The sequence below is a fragment of the Leptopilina boulardi genome, unplaced genomic scaffold (assembly GCF_019393585.1).
Source record: "Leptopilina boulardi isolate dan_hultmark-lab unplaced genomic scaffold, ZJU_Lbou_2.1 LbouV2_351, whole genome shotgun sequence".
Taxonomy (NCBI): domain Eukaryota; kingdom Metazoa; phylum Arthropoda; class Insecta; order Hymenoptera; family Figitidae; genus Leptopilina; species Leptopilina boulardi.
The window spans coordinates 2,141,129-2,161,098 of NW_026137920.1; the positions used below are offsets into that span (position 1 = coordinate 2,141,129).

The 19,970-nt window shown below is 32.8% G+C and overlaps 1 long non-coding RNA gene across 1 annotated transcript; it reads left to right on the plus strand.

The window, feature by feature from the left end:
- The first annotated feature begins 865 nt into the window (after positions 1–865).
- LOC127286245 (uncharacterized) lies at positions 866–1,298 on the plus strand. Its single transcript, XR_007843713.1, has 3 exons — positions 866–1,006; positions 1,074–1,117; positions 1,190–1,298. It is a non-coding gene; the product is annotated as an uncharacterized LOC127286245 (long non-coding RNA).
- The last annotated feature ends 18,672 nt before the right edge of the window (positions 1,299–19,970 follow it).

The window sequence follows — 19,970 nt, forward strand, 5'->3', positions numbered from 1 at the left end:
ATCAGTAAGTGATACGAAGAGGAACAATCTTGTAAAATTTAAGAAAATTGTTCCTATTTGTATCACTTATATTATTTGAAATACAACACATATTTAAATTTTTTTTTGTTCTTATACCAAAGGAGGAACAATTTTCTTAAATTTTTTTTAAATTGTTTCTTTTTGTATCACATATATTATTTAACATACATCACATATTTTTTAAACATTTGTTTTTATACCAAATAAGTTCGCTTCGAGTACGGAACCCTCGATTTCAGTGCGAGTGTAACTCGCAGTTGTCCGATTTTATTTTATAAAAAATATTTTACTAAAAAAATATAAGAAACATAATTTTATTTCAACTCACAATATTTTTATTGTATTTACATTTTCTGTTTTAATTGAATTTAAATAATTTAAATCACTTAAATGAGTTAAAGAAATTTATTGCTTTCGCCGCGAGGAACCCAAATTTTTATAAAATGAACATAAAAACCCCCTATTTTATTTTAGAGTTATAACGACTGAAGAAATAAACTTAAGCAAAAAGTCCACTGTTTCCACTTCTTATCATGTTTATTAAATTATTTCTATAATCTACACATAAAAATACGTAAAAGTAGTATATTTGAAGCCCTTTAGATAAAATTTTTTCTTTAATGGGAGAAAATTCATGATTTTTTCTAAAATTATCAGTTTTTTCTTGACAGCTCCAGAAAAATCAACTCCAATCATCCTCGCTATATTTTTTTGTAATCTACACGTAAAATACGTCAAAATATATAAATTTGGTACACTTACGTATTTTTACGTAAAACTTAACTTAGCTTAACTTAACTTGGGACTTGGAGATCTTCATATTGATGGATAAAACTGAGACTCGTACTTTTTATTTCAAACAGGAAAATTTAGAACTTGTTGTTGGGATCACTGTTGTTCTCGAGAATCTTAGAACCAATTGTAGAAAACAGGACTTTGCTGTGTTGCTGATAAATTTTAGCAAAAATGAAAATTGTATGCACTGGTTCGTATAGTTAAAGCTCACTTAATCCATTATTGTTTTGCTTTTTCTTATTACTTTATTTTTCTAGGATTTCTTTTTGAAAAATTAGCTTCGGTTTCCTGTTTGATAATGGTTTGTATAGTTTTATAATATTTATTGATTTTAATTACAGTTTCGTGAGAGTAATTATAAATTTTGTTTCAGCTACTGAAGATAATCTCTCGTTACCATAAATCTTCTTGTTAATCGAAAATGAATATCTGGATTGGTTTCTGCGCCTGATTTTGGAATTAGCATCGATCATCACTTAGACAGAGACATCAAAAGCAACTCTGTCCTGGAGCATTACATGAGGTGGAGGAGGAGGAGGTGGAAAGTTGTTGTTGTTTCTCCTACGTCGGTTAGATATCTTTCGATAACATAGATAGATATTGCGACACAGGATCAGCATCAATAGAATGCTTCCTACTAGTAGAATTTCCATCCTTTCTTTGCCGTAGGTGAAATATTCCAAATTGTGTTTATTGAAATGGATCTAGACCTCCTATTTTTTTACAGAAGAAATAATTCTTAAAATTGAATTTAAATGAATACAGTGTTGTTAGTTGCCTCATGAACTGACGTATTATAATTAAACATCAAAAAAGGTAAAAGACGATCCCAATCGTCAAAATCCTCAGCATAATCTTTAATAAAATCTGTCAACTCAATATGACTTCTTTCTAACGCTCCATTAGTTTGAGGTCTGTAGCCAGAAGTGGTAATTTGTATAACTCCAAAAATTCTTTCTAATTTTCTCATGAGTGAACTTATAAAACTTCCTCCTCGATCAGTAAGAACACATCCAGGTGCTCCAAACTGAGAGAATAAATGAGTAGCTACTGCATGAGCAATCGTGGTCGTTTTTATATCGGGAATAGTGAGAATCTACCGATTCCCATTTGGGGTAGTAGGTAACTTTCCTACGGTATCTAGGGATACTTTGTCAAAAGGGCCTGCAGGAGTATCGGTTATTATCAGGGGTTCGCGAGTTAGTTAGAACTAACTTATTTTGAAGGCAACTCTGACATCCTCGGATAAATTCTGATATTTCGTCTCGTATTCGCGACCAAAGGTAACTTTCGTGATATTCCGAAATAATTTTTGGTTTCAATTCTGGGGGTGGAACTGCAATTTTTCCGTAGCACAATATCATGGTGATATCGCCACCGCAGAATATTTTTGTTGGTATTTCTGTCATTTTACCTTGGGGAAGGGGACCTAACAAATCATCTGTATTTTCCATACGACATTTCGATCTAGTATCACGGCTCAAAGCTAATTTAAGATTTTTCAAACCTACAATTACGTTTCGCCAGTCAATTTCGTCATAATGTCTTTGTTTAACAATTATTGAATAGGTACAATACCGTCCACTAGGGGTAATAAGTAGCTGACCTATTTTTGGTCGTTTTTCCTGCAATTCTTGAAGATCGATTCTCTCAGTTGCCACTAAAAGTTTTAAAATAGCATCAACTGGTTCACAATCTTCTGACATGAAATGATCATAATTGTCTCTTTCATATGTTAATGGTTCTGACCATTTTTGAATTACGTTATTGTTAGTCAACACGTCTTTCGTCATTTTAAAGTCATTGTCGTCGGAAGTATCAGAAAAAGATAGGGAATCATAATACTACACCTTTGGAAGATTTTTCAATGGGTGTACATTTTGTTCCCGACACATTATCATTAGTTTCTTCCTGTAGTCGACGTGGCACAACACTAGATTTTTTTCCTATTTTTGAATCATTTGTTTTCATGTAGACAAATGGAGTAGATTGAGCATCAGGGATAACAGAAAATCCAGGTGTTTGAAATATTGATCTTTGCCATTGGGAATAATCCGTAGAGGGGGATTGCATGACATCTGGATCGTCCCTAAAACGTACTGTGCTCTGCCTTCCTTCAATTTGTTTTGGGGGTAATGTAAGCGAAGGTCGAGGCGAATTTTCCATTCTATCATTCGAAACTTGGCGCTTGTTGTAATTGTCAAAAAATTTTCTTATCCTCTCTGTGAATGCATCATCTTCGACATCACTATTTTGGCATGGATCAAGGGCTTCTAGAGTATCAAGGAGTTCTTCGTCATCTTCACCTTCTCATACATGCGTTACTTCTGGACGAGTAAACTCTTTGTCCATTCCTTCGTGGTCCCATGCTAATGTTAGGTTAGTTTGATCGAATCCTCTATTTTCCATTGACATGTCAAATTTCTGAAATGATTTTTCTAACTTACTTTTTACTTTCCACGCTTTGACGTCTGATTCTTCTTCTGTGCTTCCAATTGGTTGGGGAGCAATATTAATAATCACATCTTCAAGATCACAAATTTCTTCCTCTTTTTCTTCTTCGATTTCTAAATCGTCCATGATTTGTTCTTGATTGACACCTTCTTTTGCTAATTGATCGGCCATCTCATTACCAGTTAGGCCTTGATGGCTTGGTATATGTTCCCAGACAACGTTTAAGGGTTCTAAAGCTTTTGTTAATTTTTCAAAGGCAATGCGATTTTTAACAGGTTTATTTTCCTTAGTTGTCCATTGATTTAGTTTCCATTTTGGGATCCAATCTGTAACACTTTGAATTAAGAATTTTGAGTCGGTGTTAATCCTCAGATTTTGGATTACTGCTTCTTGAGTTTTTAAGGCGGCTACAGTTGCTGCTTCTATATCAGCTGCATTGTTTGTTTGTCTACCCTTGGATCGCTGAGAAACATTTAAGGGGTGATCATGACCAAACCAAATACCTATTCCAGCTCTTGGTTCTCCACTTCCGTTGAAACTATTTTTGTATATTTCAATACTCCCGCTCAAAAATAATCTTCATTATGATTATGACATACTATTTTATCTGGGAAATAATTCATGTTTATTGGCCCAACATTCGTTGCTAGGATTGAGGAAACCCAGTGAAACCCCAATCAGACCAAAACATTTGTTTTACAATGTTTAAGAGATTTAAAATTTAAATCAGAATATAAAATAACATTTGAGTATTTTAACTTTCAATTGAAAAGTGTAATTTTAAATTGAGTAGAATTATTTATGTAATTAATAATTTCATTTTCGACTATTTCTTTTCTTCGCATTTTTCTAGTCTCTCCCCACTCCAGCTCCAGTTATTTGCAATTACAATACAACTGTTATTGTCCTCAAAAATGGTAATTGGATTCGATATTTCCAATTTTATGCTGCCTAAGAGTGATTTCAACCAACATGCTTCTTTAGCCCTTTGCGGCATACATTACATTAAAAAACTAATTTAAAAAACAGAAATGCTTACGGGGGTTTTCGGGGTCGCTGATTACGAATCTGAATTCCTTTTTTAAAAATTCAAAATGGCGGATCCAATATGGCGGACAAATTTTTAAGAATTGATCGAAATCGGCTGAAAGTCGTTACTCGGGGGTTTTTGGGGTCGCTGATTACGAATCTGAAGTCTTTTTTCTAAAATTCAAAATGGCGGATCCAATATGGCGGACGAATTTTTTAAGAATTCATCGAAATCGCCTGAAAGTCATTACTCGGGGGTTTTTGGGGTCGCTGATTACGAATCTGAAGTCCTTTTTTAATAATTCAAGATGGCGGATCCAATATGGTGGACGAATTTTTAAGAATCAAACGAAATCGCTTGAAAGTCGTTACTCGGGGGTTTTTGGGGTCACTGATTACGAATCTGAAGTCCTTTTTTAAAAATTCAAAATGGCGGATCCAATATGACGGAAGAATTTTTAAGAATCAATTGAAATCGTTTGAAAGTCGTTACTCGGGGGTTTTTGGGGTCGCTGATTACGAATCTGAAGTTCTTTTTCCAAAATCCAAAATGGCGGATTCAATATGGAGGACGATTTTTTAAGAATTGATCGAAAACGCTTGAGAGTCGTTACTTGGGGGTTTTTGGGGTTGCTGATGACAAATCTGAAGTCCTTTTTCAAAAATTCAAAATGGTTTAAAATAAACATCTGCTGTTGAAAAACACCTCAGCGGTCCGCTGCGGACCAAATGACCTGCTCTTCAGTGAGCAAGCTTTTATATACTCGCCACTCAGGGCAAGGAGAGGGGGAACAGATACATTGCAACAAAACATTTCAAAATTTATAATACTGATTAAAATCAGCAACTTTATCAAACAGCCCTTTTGAGGCCTATACGATGTACAAAATCCGATCGTGCAACCTCCCCGCGGTGTACATCGGGTAACGCCAATGCCGAAGGTAAAATTATTAACTTCGTCCGCCATATTAGATCCGCCATTTTGAATTTTTAAAAAAGGACTTCAGATTCGTAATCAGCGACTCCGAAAACCCCCATAAGCATTTCTGTTTTTTAAATTAGTGTTTTAATGTAATATATAACAAAAAAAAATAAATTTCTCTTTTTATTTTGAAAATTTATTTATTTATAATTGTTTGTAATTGTTTATAATTTTAACGAAACTGCGTTTATTATTAATTTATTTACATTCAACAATGTTTGGTTTATCAATAAAAAAAGATTTTTTGATTTTGCTTTAAAAAGGTTGAATCTAACGAGAATTGAAAAGGTGGTAATCTGGGTTACCACTATGCCGCAAAGGGTTAATTCCTTCATAAAGAGCCATATACTCAGCTTCAGTCGATGACGTTGCTACTGAGTTTTGTCTCTTAGTATTCCAGCAAATTGTATTTTGATCGAATAATTTGAAGACATAACCAGTTGTGCTTTTACGATCGAGTTCATTACTCGCCCAATCCGAATCTACAAAACTGATTAGAGTTTCTTTATATTCGCATTTTCTGTAAACTAAGCGAAAATTTAATGACCCTTTGACATCGTAAAATTCTTTTTAGACATAACCATAGTTCTTTGTTATTTTTATCTTGATATCTACTCAAAAGATTGACCGCAATGCACAAATCGGGGCGTATGCATAACATTGCGTACATTAAACAACCAATGACGTTTCTACATGGCGCTTCAAAATATTCCGCTGAATTTAATTCGGAGTAATTTAATTTCGTTTCTAGAGGAGTTTTAATCGGATTACAATCGCTCATGTTAAATTTCTTTAAGACTGTTTGTAAATAACAGCTTTGGTCCAAAGTAATTACGTCATCTTTTCTTTCTATTTTTATACCGAGAAAAAAATTTACTTTGTTTAAATCTACCATTGAAAAATATTTCATTAAATATTGTTTGAAATTGATCATGGTAGTTTTATCATAAGTTATTATCAAGAGATCGTCAACGTAGAGAACTATTTAAATGTTTTTAGTTATTTCCCCCCTATCGAGAAAATATAAACAACGATCTACAGAAGAATTTTTGAACCCGTGATTCACTAGTATTTGATCGAAACGTTGAAACCAACATGTCGCGGATTGTTTGAGACCGTAAATTGCTTTATTTAATTTACATACGTGATCTTTTTCGGCTTTAATCCCGTCGGGTATTCTCATGTAAATTTCTTCTTGCAAAATGCCGTTAAGAAATGCGGTTTTAACGTCCATTTGGTGGATTAATAAATCAAATTGATTCGCGAAAGCTATTAATGCACGAAAGGTAGTTATTCGCGCAACCGGTGCAAAAGTTTCGTTATAATCTAACAAATATTTTTGACTAAAACCTTTTGCTACTAATCTCGCTTTATATTTAGACGGATTTCCGGATACATCATTTTTTATTATAAATGTCCACCTGCAATCGACTATATTTTTATTAGTTGGACGTGGTACGATTTTCCCAGTTTTATTTTCGGAGAGAGAGTCAAGCTCTTCTTTTACAGCTATCTCCCACTTGGATTTGTCGCAGCGATTTTTTATTTCATCATACGATTTCGGGGTATCACAAACTAGGGACTGTGAGCACGTGTAAACACATTCAGTAACATTATCCTCTTCGTTATAAGAAATAGAGGGCATGTTTTGAATTCGTGAGCTTCGGCGCGGTTTGTTTAGATCTAATTTCGACCGAGAGTTTATGTTTACTTGAGACGACGTATTAACTTTATCTGTTTCGGGAACAGTTTTGTTAATATTACTCTCTTGTTTGTCACTGATTTTTGATATATAATCAGTTTTCGATTTTTTTGCGTTGAGATTTTCATTTTCAATCTCTTCTACGTGTACAGTGGGCCTTGAAGTTTTAAAATTAACTTCGTCAAAAATTACATCACGAGCTGTAATAATTTTATTTGTTTCAACAATCAAAACTTTATAATCATTTTGTTCATAACCCACGAGTATACCTTTAATTGACCTTTTGTCAAATTTAGTCTTCGTGTTTTTGTCATGAACATATACTGTGCAACCAAAAACCCTTAAATACTCTAACTTTGGCCTTTATTATGCCAGAGTTCATAATGGGTTTTGTTTTGTGCAATGGCTTTAGTAGGCGTTAAATTAAGCAAATACGTTGCAGTGAGTATTGCTTCGCACCATAGTTCTTTGTCTAGGTCAGCGCCGTGAATCATAGCACGGGCTTTCTCAGTCAATGACCTGTTTAGGCGCTCCGCAAAGGAATTTTGTTGAGGAGTATATGGTACAGTTAAGTGATACTGAATGCCCTTTTGTACACAGAACGCTTTAAAATCGTTAGATAGATATTCTTTCCCGTTATCGCAATACAAGTGAGCTATTTTTAAATTAAAATGTGTTTCACATTTCACGACATAATCTTGAAAAACTTTGAAAATTTCAGATTTATAAGTTAACAAATAAACTACTGTATAATGAGTAAATTCGTCAAGAAATGTCACGAAATAATTTTTGTCGTTAAAAGTTGAGGGTGTAATAGGACCACAGACATCTGTGTGAACGACGTACAGTGGTCTTGTAACATGATCCCTATTCCTTTCTCTTGAGAAAGGGAGGCGCGCTTGTTTTCCGTATACACAAGCTTCACAAACCTCATCTGTGGGATTTATTGTCGTCAATTTTTGACAGTCAGTTAGTAAATTATTTTGTTTAATTTCTAGGAATTTAGATTTACCAATATGGCCTAAACGTGAATGCCAAATTTTATGTGTTTAATTCACTATTTTTATCAAGATTGACTTGATTGCATGAATTTTTATTTATCATAAAATTGACACATATTAAATTATTTACTGACTTACCGCTCAGAATGGTCTTACCATCTTTCTCGATTGTCACCTGCCCGTTTTCGCTGAAAACGACGCTCATACCAGCTTCCTGGATTTTGCGTACGGACAGCAGTTTGTATGGAACTTCAGACACGTATAGTACGTCTTGCAGGGTCCCCTCGACTCCTTTCGCTGTCGTCACGTCAATAGTTCCCCTCTTGGTTGCGAAGATTGCTTCGTCCTTCTTTGCGATGGAAATTTTCAGAGGCTTCTCCAAGTCGGTCACAGTTGTGAATGCATTTAATTCATTCACAATGTGATCGGTTGCCCCTGAGTCTAGCAGAAAAGTCATTTGACCTGGAAGGTTACTCGTCGGAAAATTATCAACGTCGCTGACAAATGCGAAACTCCTTGTGCTATCCTAAAGTTGGATCGTTTGAATTGTTCTGGGACGCTCTTCGGAATTTTGGAGAGTTCTTTTATAATAATAACAACTCTGTTTTTCGTGATTTCCTCGACCGCAATGATCACATTTTTTAGTTTTATTTTTGCCGTGATTTCCGTTAAGTGAGGGTTGATTTTTAAAGTTTTTAAATTCGCGTTTTTGGTGGTGAAAAGGTTTCATTTTGAAATTTGAACGAGGAGATTTCCACTTTCCTTTCGATTCATTGTTTTGTTTCTTGTCTTGGTTTTGTTTTTCCACATGCAAAACTTTCCCGCTCGTTTCGCCATTTTCACTTCGCAATTTTATCTCATAGTCCAAAAGTCGAGTTTTGACGAACGCGAGGGATAAACTTTCGTCCGAAAGGGTTTAAATTGCGGTTACCACAGCATCGTATGAATTGGGAAGTGTCAAAAGTAATTTCGCTACTTTACTTGTCTCGTTCAGTGATGCTCCCGCTGTTGACAGTTCGACGATCATTTCATAGAAATTAATGAAATGCATTGCCAGCGGAGTGTCACCTTTAAATTTAAAACTTAAGAGTTTCTTTTCGATAGCCAATTGCGTGGCTAAACTCTTTCGCTCGTATATTTCATCGAGTTTTTTGAAAATTTCGCGGGCACTATCTTTTTCTGTAGCAAAACCAATCATTGAGTCACTCAAATGTTCGATAATAACACCTTTTGCAATCCGCTCTCGTTTTTGCCAATCATTAGTTATTCTCTCAGAAATGTCTTTATCAATAACTTGTAAAGCATCTTCTTCCGCTATTAGCGCGCGAACGCGGAATTTCCAAATGCTATACTTTTGTCCGTTAAACGGTTGAATGTTTCTTTTAGATTTCTTTGTTTCTTCACTCATTGGCACTTAGAGAACTATTCACTGATTTAACAATCACTAATCACTTATAATTAATGGCTCATGGGGACCTTATCTGCATTCTTACTATAAACAATTTGGAGGAGTCATGGTATGATTCTATACAGTTGCTAAGAAGAAAAAAAAGTGAATAACATATTTATAATATATATAGATATAGTTAAGCAGATTGATTTTTGTATATTTCAATAGGGAGAACAGAGGAATAGTGGTTTGAATTTGATCCTCAGAACCTACTGTTTTTGGACTCGCCTGTTTTTGTTTTGGGGTTATCTCTACAGTAGGGAAACCGCTATGACTTTTTCTGAAAACTGGGGGATCAGAATCTTCATTTATTTCCTCATCCGTTGTTGATTCGCTAGAAGATGATGGTTTTTCACTAGAAACAGGAGTTTTTGGATTTGAAATTTCCCTTCCTCTAATTAGTCTTTTTGCGATACAACTCTCGTTCGGATCGACGAGATTTTTAGTACCTCGAGGTAAAGTAAATGTTTGATCCTTTCGTTTATCTTTTCTGGTACTACCTTTAGGTCGACCCGGCGGATTCTTACCTGTGGAGAGGGGTTGCTTAGGAATCGTTGATTATATGAGTGTTTTAGGGAGAGGTCTTCGCATTCTTGCAACTTGTGATGGGTCACTTAAGGTTCTTTTATAATTAGGATTCAAAATATTAGTTTTTGGCTTTTCCTTATACCTTGTAGAAATAGAGGGCTTTTCACTTTTTAAAGAATCCTTTTTCGCGCACTTTTCCTTATTATCCTTTTTGCTAGACTCGCTTCGCGTTATAGGTAAGGCTTGATATTGCACGGATTGTTTCTTATCTATTAACACATTCGTTGGGATCTGATCAGGATTAGGAGTTTCACTTTTTGCACTAAGGTTCGAGGATGTAGATTTATCTGTATCTGAGTCCGTCGTTACGTTACTTTGATTGTCTTTTTCTTTTATGAGACTGTTTGATAATGCTTCTACAATTCTGTTAATTTTACCTGGCTTGTATTCGAATTTATAACGTAATCTTGAAGACGTAGCCTCCACCTGTGTAATCTCGCACCTGGATTTTCAATATAACTCATCCACTGTATCGGTTCGAAATTGCAAGCTAGAATAAATTCTCGACCATATAGATAAGGTCGAAAATTTTCTACGGCATATAGGATCGCAAGGCATTCTTTTTCCGCTTTCGGATTTTTTGTGTTCATTTTTATTTATAACCTTTGAAAAATAAGCCACGGGTAAATCGATTCCGTCGCATTCTTGGGTTAAAATAGCACCTATCGCACGCTCCGACGCGTCGGTAGTTAATTTAAAAGTTTTCGTAAAATCAGGATATTGTAGAATAGGTTCTTTACAAAGATGATTCCTGAGTTGACGAAAAGCTTTTTCCTGATCATCAGTCCATTTCCAAACAGTTTCTTTCATTCAGAGTTCTGTTAATGGATTAGATATTTTTGCATAATCTTGTATAAATCGGCTATAATAACCGGTCAATCCAAGGATTCCTGGAAGTTCTTTGATAGTGTTAGGATGGGGAAAATTCCTTATCGAAATTATTTTATTAGGATTAGGCTTTACCCCCTCTGGACCGATTATATGACCGAGATAAGCTACTTCCGTTTTTAGAAATTCGCATTTGTCAGGTTGTAATTTTAAGTTTGCTTCACGGAGGCGATTAAAAAGTCGTCTAGCTCTTCTATCATGTTCTTCTAAGGTGTCGGAATGAATAATAATATCATCTAAATATACAAGAGCTTCCGTATCAAGCATACTATTTAAAACATTGTTTAATAGTCGTTAGAATGTGGGAGAGGCATTCTTTATTCTCATCGGCAAACGCTTATATTCATAATGAGCGTTGCCGGTAATAATAATATCATCTAAATATACAAGAGCTTCCGTATCAAGCATACTATTTAAAACATTGTTTAATAGTCGTTAGAATGTGGGAGAGGCATTCTTTATTCTCATCGGCAAACGCTTATATTCATAATGAGCGTTGCCGGTGGAAAAATCTGTTTTAATCCTATCGTCAGGGTGCGTTTCTACTTGATGGAAACCCATGGTTAGATCAAAAACTGTCAAATATCGAGCAGTGCCCAATTTTTCGAACAGGCTATTTATATGGGGTAACGGAAAAGAGTCACCTATAACCTGCTCATTTAGTTTCCTATAGTCTACAACAACTCTCCATTTCTTTTGTCCCGAAGCATCGAGTTTTTTGGAAACGATAAGAACTGGGGAATTGTTTGGTGAAGTCGAAGGACCAATGATTCCACAGCTCAATTGCTTAAGAAGCTGTAGATCCATTTGTTCTCGAGCTTCATGAGGACACCTGTACTGTTTTCTAGTGATGATCTTGTCATTTCTTGTTAGAATTCTATGCTCGTAAAACTTTTCTTTCTTCAGGGCTCAGATGTGAAACGTAAAGGGCATTTTTAACCTTTATAACTCCATCAGAATAACCATTAACATTTTGATCCTGCAGTTTTTCTAGTTCAGAATCTTTTAATTCTTTTCCAGGAAATTTGCAGAAATCAAAAGGTATTAATTCTTGTGGAGTTAGTTCAAGATCAATATCCTCTTCAGTGGTAGTGATAGCCACTGTATGAAATACACCATTGGGATTGGTAACGACTGCTTCACCAAGGTAAAGTCCTTCAGGTGTAGGTACTAGAGGTAAATAACCTTCTTTTAGGCCCTTGTTAGAAACGTCGATTGCGATTGGTTGTCTAGTCCTCGCTTTTATTCTGAGAATTCGAGCAAATGGTTTAATTTCAGGTTTCAAATTTTGTTTCGATTCTTGTGATTCTAAATCTACGAAGGGTATAGGAGTTATAAGATCCGAAATTTTAACTAACGCATTATGTCGAAACGATATTTAAGCTTGCTCTTGACGAAGAAAAGGTCTTCTTAAAATACCTGATGTGGATTTTGAAAAATTATTTTTAACCAAAAATTGGAATTCAACTGGATTTTTCTGAATGATTCGTTATTCCTGTAATTTGAGCGCTGTTTTTGACTGCAATTATTAGTTCCGGGTCTAGAGCATTTAGTTTAATTAAATTAGTATCTGATCCAGGATCAACTAAAAATTTGATTTTTGGATGTCTAAACTCGTGAGCAGTCAATTCGACTACTGGGGAGTCTTCGCTCCTAATTCCGACTCTAAGGATTTTACTGAATTCTCCGCGAAGTGTACCGTTTTCGAACGCTGAAGGATCGGACTCGCCACCGCGTCTGAGCGGCGAGTCTGTTGGGAGTTTAAATTAGTTTTAGGTCCTGGTGATAATGACCTTATGGGTGTGTTGCCACCTCTATATGGGGCATTCTATGAGAAATTTTCATTGAAAATTTTTTTTGTCCGAAAAATTTTTTTCGAAATCTATATGAAAAATAAGGAAAAACGTATTTTTTTATTTTTTTATTTGATGAAAATGAAGGAAGTTATGATTTTTTGAAATTTAACGTCAACGAAGAAAGTGTGTTTTTGGAACATTTTTTAATCTATTGTACTAAGAAATTGAAAATTATGCTATATGTGAAATTTGTTCATTTTTTCTTAAATTTTTCAAATATGTGCTCAAAAATAACGTACATATAACAGAAGCAACAAAAAAGTTGAAATTAAACTTATAAAGTAAGTTTTCTCAAATGAGACACTTTCGATTTTTAATTTTTTTTTGCATTACAATCTCTGATGATTGAAGAATTTTTTCGCCTATCTACGAAAGTGGTACTTTTAGTTTTTAAATTACTATTTACAATTTTTAAGCTCGACGCAACGATTTTTAGTATGATTTTATGAAAATTAAAAAAAACAAATGAATGTTAATGGAAAATGGTTATATTTTTAGAAAAAATGCTTAAATTCTGTGAGCCATACTAAAAAAATTATAAATAGTAATTTAAAAACTAAAAATACCACTTTCGCACATAGGGGAAAAAATTCTTCAATCATCAGAGATTGTAATGCAAAAAAAAATTAAAAATGGTACACAAGAAGCTAGAAACATATTCGCGTCAGAAGGATCATGATTATCAAATTCCGTTTCAAATTTCTGTTTATATTTACTTTGACCAGAACTACCATCACATCCCGATTTGAAAATAAGATTTAAGTTTTCTAATTTTTTATCTGAAACAGTTTGTAAAATCGAATTCTTACTTTGCATTAATCGCTGAGCAGTTTTGTCCAACAAACTTTATAATTGTACTTCTACACTTGTGTCAGTTATTTTGACTGTTTCAGAATCTGGATAGCATTGCTTTTTTGCTTTTAAAACCTCGTCATACGATGGAAATATATTGATATTTTTAGACTTTACTTTTCTTCTCATGATTAGGTATTGTTCTTTTGATAATTTTGCATCAGTAATAATTGAAAGAGCTTCTTCTGGAGTCAGTTTCATTTTTGATTCCTTTTTGGTTTCGTGTATTTTTGGGTTGCAAACGGATTCATTTCAATTTTCTTTGATAATTCTACTGGCGTCTTCATTTCCTCTTGACCTCAAAGTTACTTGAGCAGCAAGCAAAATCTGATTATCATCAATAGAAGAACGTAATTCTTCAACTTTTCTGTATTTAGTGCGAGTACTTAATTCACTAAAACTTAGTTTTGGACGACCTTTAGCTTGTGGTAATCCTTTTGACACTCTTACTGGAAGTATTGGATTAAAAAAATGAATTTCACGATCTAACCATTCAGTATTATTTTGTAAAAATCTTTCTATCGTTCTACTCGATTTTTGCCACCTTTTATAATAATCCGAAATGAAACGCGAAAAATTCCTCTGATTTTCTGAGTATTCATTGAATTCTTTGTCGCTTCAGCAAAATTCCAGTGAATCTTTTATGTAAGTAATTAGAAATTGACGCTGAACGTTAAAATCATGAGAGGGTGAACTTCGTAGAACATCAACAAGTTCTTTTCTTTTAAAAGATTTAAATGTTTCCTTTTCGTCCATTACCAGATATTTTAATCTAAAATTGAATTTATAATAGTATTTAATTTTTTTTAAATATATTATTCTATTGATCATGTTTTTTTACAATTATTTGCTTTTATTCTATTTTTTTACAAATAAACAGATACATATGATAAGAATCCATTATTTTGTTTATTGAACAAATAATTTTTTAACTTTAAAGTTAAATAAATATTGTAAAAATATTGTACTTACTTTCTTTAAAAAATCATCTCTGAACGAAAACTTTGGAAAACGTAAATAAATATACTTTTGCGAAAACTTTGCAAGGTTTTCAGGTTGTTAGTCGCATAAAACAATTGCGAGTCAGAGCAAGTGTCATACAAAATATTTGGTTATAAAAACGTAAAAATGAAATTAAAAAATTTTTTTCTCGTAAATGGGCAGATCGGGGCAGCTAAATCAAAAATTAATTTAATGTTAAAAATTTCAAGATTATGTACATATTTAATTTTTTGCCGGGACATACCAGGACTTTTTCTAATCTCTAAAAGTATATGAGCGAACACAATGGAATGATGTCCTGATATTTATTTATATTATCAGGTTTCAAAATTAATAAAATAACTAAACAAATTCAGTTTTGAATTATTAAATAATATACTTTTAAAATATTATTATGGTGATTCGTTTTAAATACTTTATAGAAGAAAAAAACCCTTCCAAAAGTAGGTAACATTTTCGTTCGAAATTTGCATTCTTAAAAGCCTTACTTTTTCGCTTCATTTTAATTAGAAAAATAAAATAAAAAATTATAATTTGTATTAAATGTGATAGTTTGGAATACCAAAAATGTAATACAACAAGAATTTAATCTTTTTTCCATAGTTTCAAAAAAAGACTTTTGGCAAATTATTATTTTTTTCCGACCACTGTGCACTATGATGGGCAGGAGGGTCTTCGTCAGCCATTTTGATTTTGGTATTGTCTCTAGTATATATTATTTTATGAAATAAAGATTTTCTTAATTGATTCGACAGGTTGTCGCAAAAATTAATTAGGTCTTAATGCACTAAATCCTGATGACCCTAAAATTCCGTTCTCATAAGGTCCTTGTAATGGACTTTGAGATGATACTACGTAAAATGTCAGAGCCACATTAGGAAAGAACAAATTTTCTTCGCCTATGATAAGATGGTAAGCGTTACCAATTGGATAATAGTGAGGGGGAAACCTTCTTTGATAACCGATTAAGGCATCTTCTGAAATAAAAATGTAATATATGTCAGACGAGATTTTCAATTTAACATTTTCTGATATTAAACCGGAACACAAAATTAGTACTTCTTCGGGTGGATCTAAAGAAATGGCTTCGGCCATCACGCATTCATTATTTCAACATATAATGTGCTTATTATTTTTTTTATTTGAAAATTATTATCATGTTCAAAAAAAATTGGCAGTATCGTCTGAATTCTCGCCACCGCGGATAATTAAACCAACGGATCGTAGAAGGGCATATACGCAATGTATTTAGCATGGCCTATATGCCCTTCTACGATCCGTCGGTTCAATTTTGGTCACTTCGATTGTTATCTTTTGTTACAATTTTAAATTTGATAATAATTGCTCTATTTCATTTATGTTAACCCTTAAACGCATGTCTCTATTAGTTTCATCACGAATTCTGTCAGTAAGGTTTTCTACTATCTCATAAGCTATTTCCAACTGATTTCTTAAGTATAACACCTACTGTGCTATCCTAAGATAATCACCAAGAAAAGATTGAATCCTATTGTCTATTACACAGACCTACAAATTTTAGACCCAGAAATCGGAATAGTCATTTCCCATGTAATTTTTCACGCTGAATCCAAAAATGACAGCGAAACTGCTCTATCACGTCCGAATTTCGAGATATTCTAACCTAAAAGCGTGAAAAAGGCTGTGTTTGGCAACATTCAATCATCTATAAAATCTCCAAAAAATTTTTTAAGCGTTGGTTCAAATTTCTAAAGAAAGTACTACTATTTGCCTTTTAAAATTTTCTTGGCCCGTTCAAATCCGATTTTTTTTCACTCAGATACAACCATTTAAATTTTGCGTTACACGACCTGAAAACCCTAAAAAAAGGAAAACTAAGTACTTAAATTGAAACTTGTTACTCGGGGAATTTCGAGGTAGCCGAATCTACCAACGCCGTGTTCGAATCACTGAGAGCATGTAACCATGAAGATAAAAATTTAATTCGTCTTTCAATTTTTTCTAAATGGCAATAGACAGATTTGCAATAAATAGCTAACTATTGATTGTGATGTTCTAAATTCTCTAATCGCTTGTTTATTTCCTTCCAATGATCGCTAGATAGTCCGGAAGCTACCCTAGTTAGTCTAGGAAACATTTGCCCTTTTTGTATATTATTTTTAGGGCAATAATCCTATAACTTGACTTGTTATATTTCCTATAACACTGGTAACTATAGGATGGTTATAGGGTGTATCTTTTGATATTTTCAGAAAAGTCACAGTTGTTCCGAAAGCAACTACATTCATTTGACCGATTATTCTATAGTGCGTATTATTAACTATGTGATCATCTGGTTGTGTAAAATGAAGAAATTCTACTTGCAAATTGCAAGTGTTCCTGGAAAAATCGATAATCTAACTCTATCTTCTGTTAAGTGTGGCGATTGAAATATAATTCCGGTAGGACGACCAAATAAAACACGTATATCATCAAGTAAAGGCGCCATTAAGAATTTATTAATTTATTACGTCGATATCATTATTTTCACATTCAATTTGTCTGATTTCCTCATGCTGAGATAAAATTCTTTGTTCGATACCTTCTTCAACTGTTAGATCTATAATCGTAATGTCGATGTTTTCATTGGTATTTTTAACGAGTACCCGCTTTGAGATATTTCTAACAGTTGCTTTAACTTTTGCTACTGATCTGTTTATAATTTGTGAGTTTACTAAATTTTGATAAAGGGATGGTTTTGTAACGAGCTTTATTTTTCTGGATCCGCGTTTACCTCTGTTAGAATTCTTTGAAGAAGATAGTTGTTGATTTTTACCGTCTTTCGGCATGGAGGAAAGTGGAAAACTTTATATAAATAAAGTTTTACAAAATAAATTCTAAAATAAGTAAAATCTTACTTTAAGAAATTTATTTTTGCTTTAAGCAGCAAAGTAATTATTTTTGCGCGTTTAAGCGATAATTATTTTAAAACAATTTACATTATTTTAATATAATTTTAGCACTCTTGCATATTAAAAGGGCATCAGGAAAGAAGAACAAAACCAATCTCTCAAAGGTATAAACCTCGACCGGCAAGGTCGCAGGTAAATCAACTAAGATTTCAGCGTCTTCTTTTGAGGTTTTTTAGGATTTGGAATATTGGAGAAAGAAAACCAATTCTTGAAAATTAAGACTCCATATTCAATATCTACTTTTTGCAGAAATTTTAAATGAAGAACCAATTTTACAGAAATGTTTGTTTTCTTTTTAATGCGTGGTTTTTTATTTTTAAACGTCAAAATATTCAATGCTGCATAATACTTACTCGAGCTAAAGCATCAAAGTAAATATTTTTGCGCTTATGAACGATGATTATTTTAGAGAAATTATATTGCTTTAATATAATTTGACACTTTTGGCAACTTTAAAAATTTCAGGAAAGAAGTACACGATCAAGCTCTCAAAGGACTAAACCTCGAGCGGCAAGATTACAGGTAAAAATCAATTAAGATTCTGTGACTTCTTTATAGGACTTGGAAAGAGAAGAAATTCAACAAATTTTCTTATTTATAATATGCTCAGCTTTTTCAAGAACAAAATCAAATAATTTCGAAAATTCTTCAAAACTTTTTATTTGACGAATTTAAAGGTCATCGCGTTCAATTTTTGTTATACCGAATTCTTCTGAGAGAGTTTTCTTGTCGCGAAAATTTTTTTGTTTTTTACCACCACGTCTACCTTTTAAAGAATTCATTTTAATAAATTTTTTTTTTGAAAGCTACTGATTTTCCGGAATATGTAAACTAAGTTCACTCATAAACGATTTGCCTACAATACTGATAGCTTTTGAATTTAGTCCTGTGTCAACAACATAGAACTTAATTTCTTTCCAAAGTATTGGAATGTTTACCGATCCTAATATGAGGCAAAATTCCTGAAATGTCCGAACAAAAAATTAAAAGTTCTCGAATTTAATCCATACTTTTCTAAAATGTTGTTATTGTTGGTGAAAGTCTAAAAATCAATTATTATTGAATTTAATAAAATAGTTTTTGAATTACAACGTTTTTAATTTTCGACTTTTGAAAAAAAAAATTTTTTTCAATGTACAATATTTATAAGTAGAAAGCATAAAAGTTAACATATATATAATGATTTTTAAAGCTTTTTTGCCAAGCTACACGCTGTTAATAAAAATTTCTTTTTTTAAATAACATTTGACCTTGAAATTCAAGATCAAAATGTTAATTTACGTTTATCTCAAAATCGGATTTTTTAAAATTATTTTCAACTATCTCAATGGAAAGCTTGACTAATTTCCTACAAAACATGTAATTTTCAGAGTGGGATCTTTTAAAGTTTTTGAGATATTAATTAATTAATTAATGTTTATAACAAATGAAATATTCTACAAACGAATAAAGTTACCGTAATTCTGAAGTTAGTAATTGAAAGTTAACGTAATTCCGCATCTAACGAGCCCTATATGAAGTATTTTGGATAAGTAGATTGTTAATAAACAATTAGTTAACATTGCAATTGTTTATTAACAATCTACTTATCCAAAAAACTTCATATAGGGCTCGTTGGATGCGGAATTAGCTTAACTTTCAATTGGTTAGTTTAGATTTACGATAACTTTATTTGTTTGTAAGATATTTCATTTTTTATTGTTATTTAACTAAAATTGAACAAAAATACCTCATATGAGAGATTCTTTTTCAATCGCCCAAGCCCAAACAGTCAATTTTCTGGGATTGGCTTCATACTTTGGTAAATTGTTGTCCTATATGATAGTAATAAATCCCTAAAATATAAACTCATTAAAAAAATATTTGTAGAAAGTAGAGGGGGTTGAAGTTTTGACGTTAAGGGTTACATTGTCATTTTCAAATCCGTATAACTATGACAAAAGTTAATTAATTTTAATTTATCTATAATGAATTTTAATGCATTTTTCACGTACTTTTCAAAAATGTATACAAAATTTAAAAAAAAAAATTTTTTGACCCCTTTTTTTCAAAATCAACCCTTATTTTTCGATTTTCACCCCTTCGGGTATTTTTAATTATTTTTTTTTATTTTCATTGGAAAGCTGAGGTTTTTTCCCATGAGCTATGTAAATATGAAAATGGGACAACAATAATTTTGTGAGAAACAGAATATTAATGTAGGCGGTGCCGATAACAGGTATACCTAAAGATCATCTTCGAGGATTTAGGTAGGCACCGCCTGCATTAATATTCTGTTTCTCACAAAATTATTGTTGTCCCATTTTCATATTTACATAGCTCATGGGAAAAAACCTCAGCTTTCCAATGAAAATAAAAAAAATAAATAAAAATACCCGAAGGGGTGAAAATAGAAAAATAAGGGTTGATTTTGAAAAAAA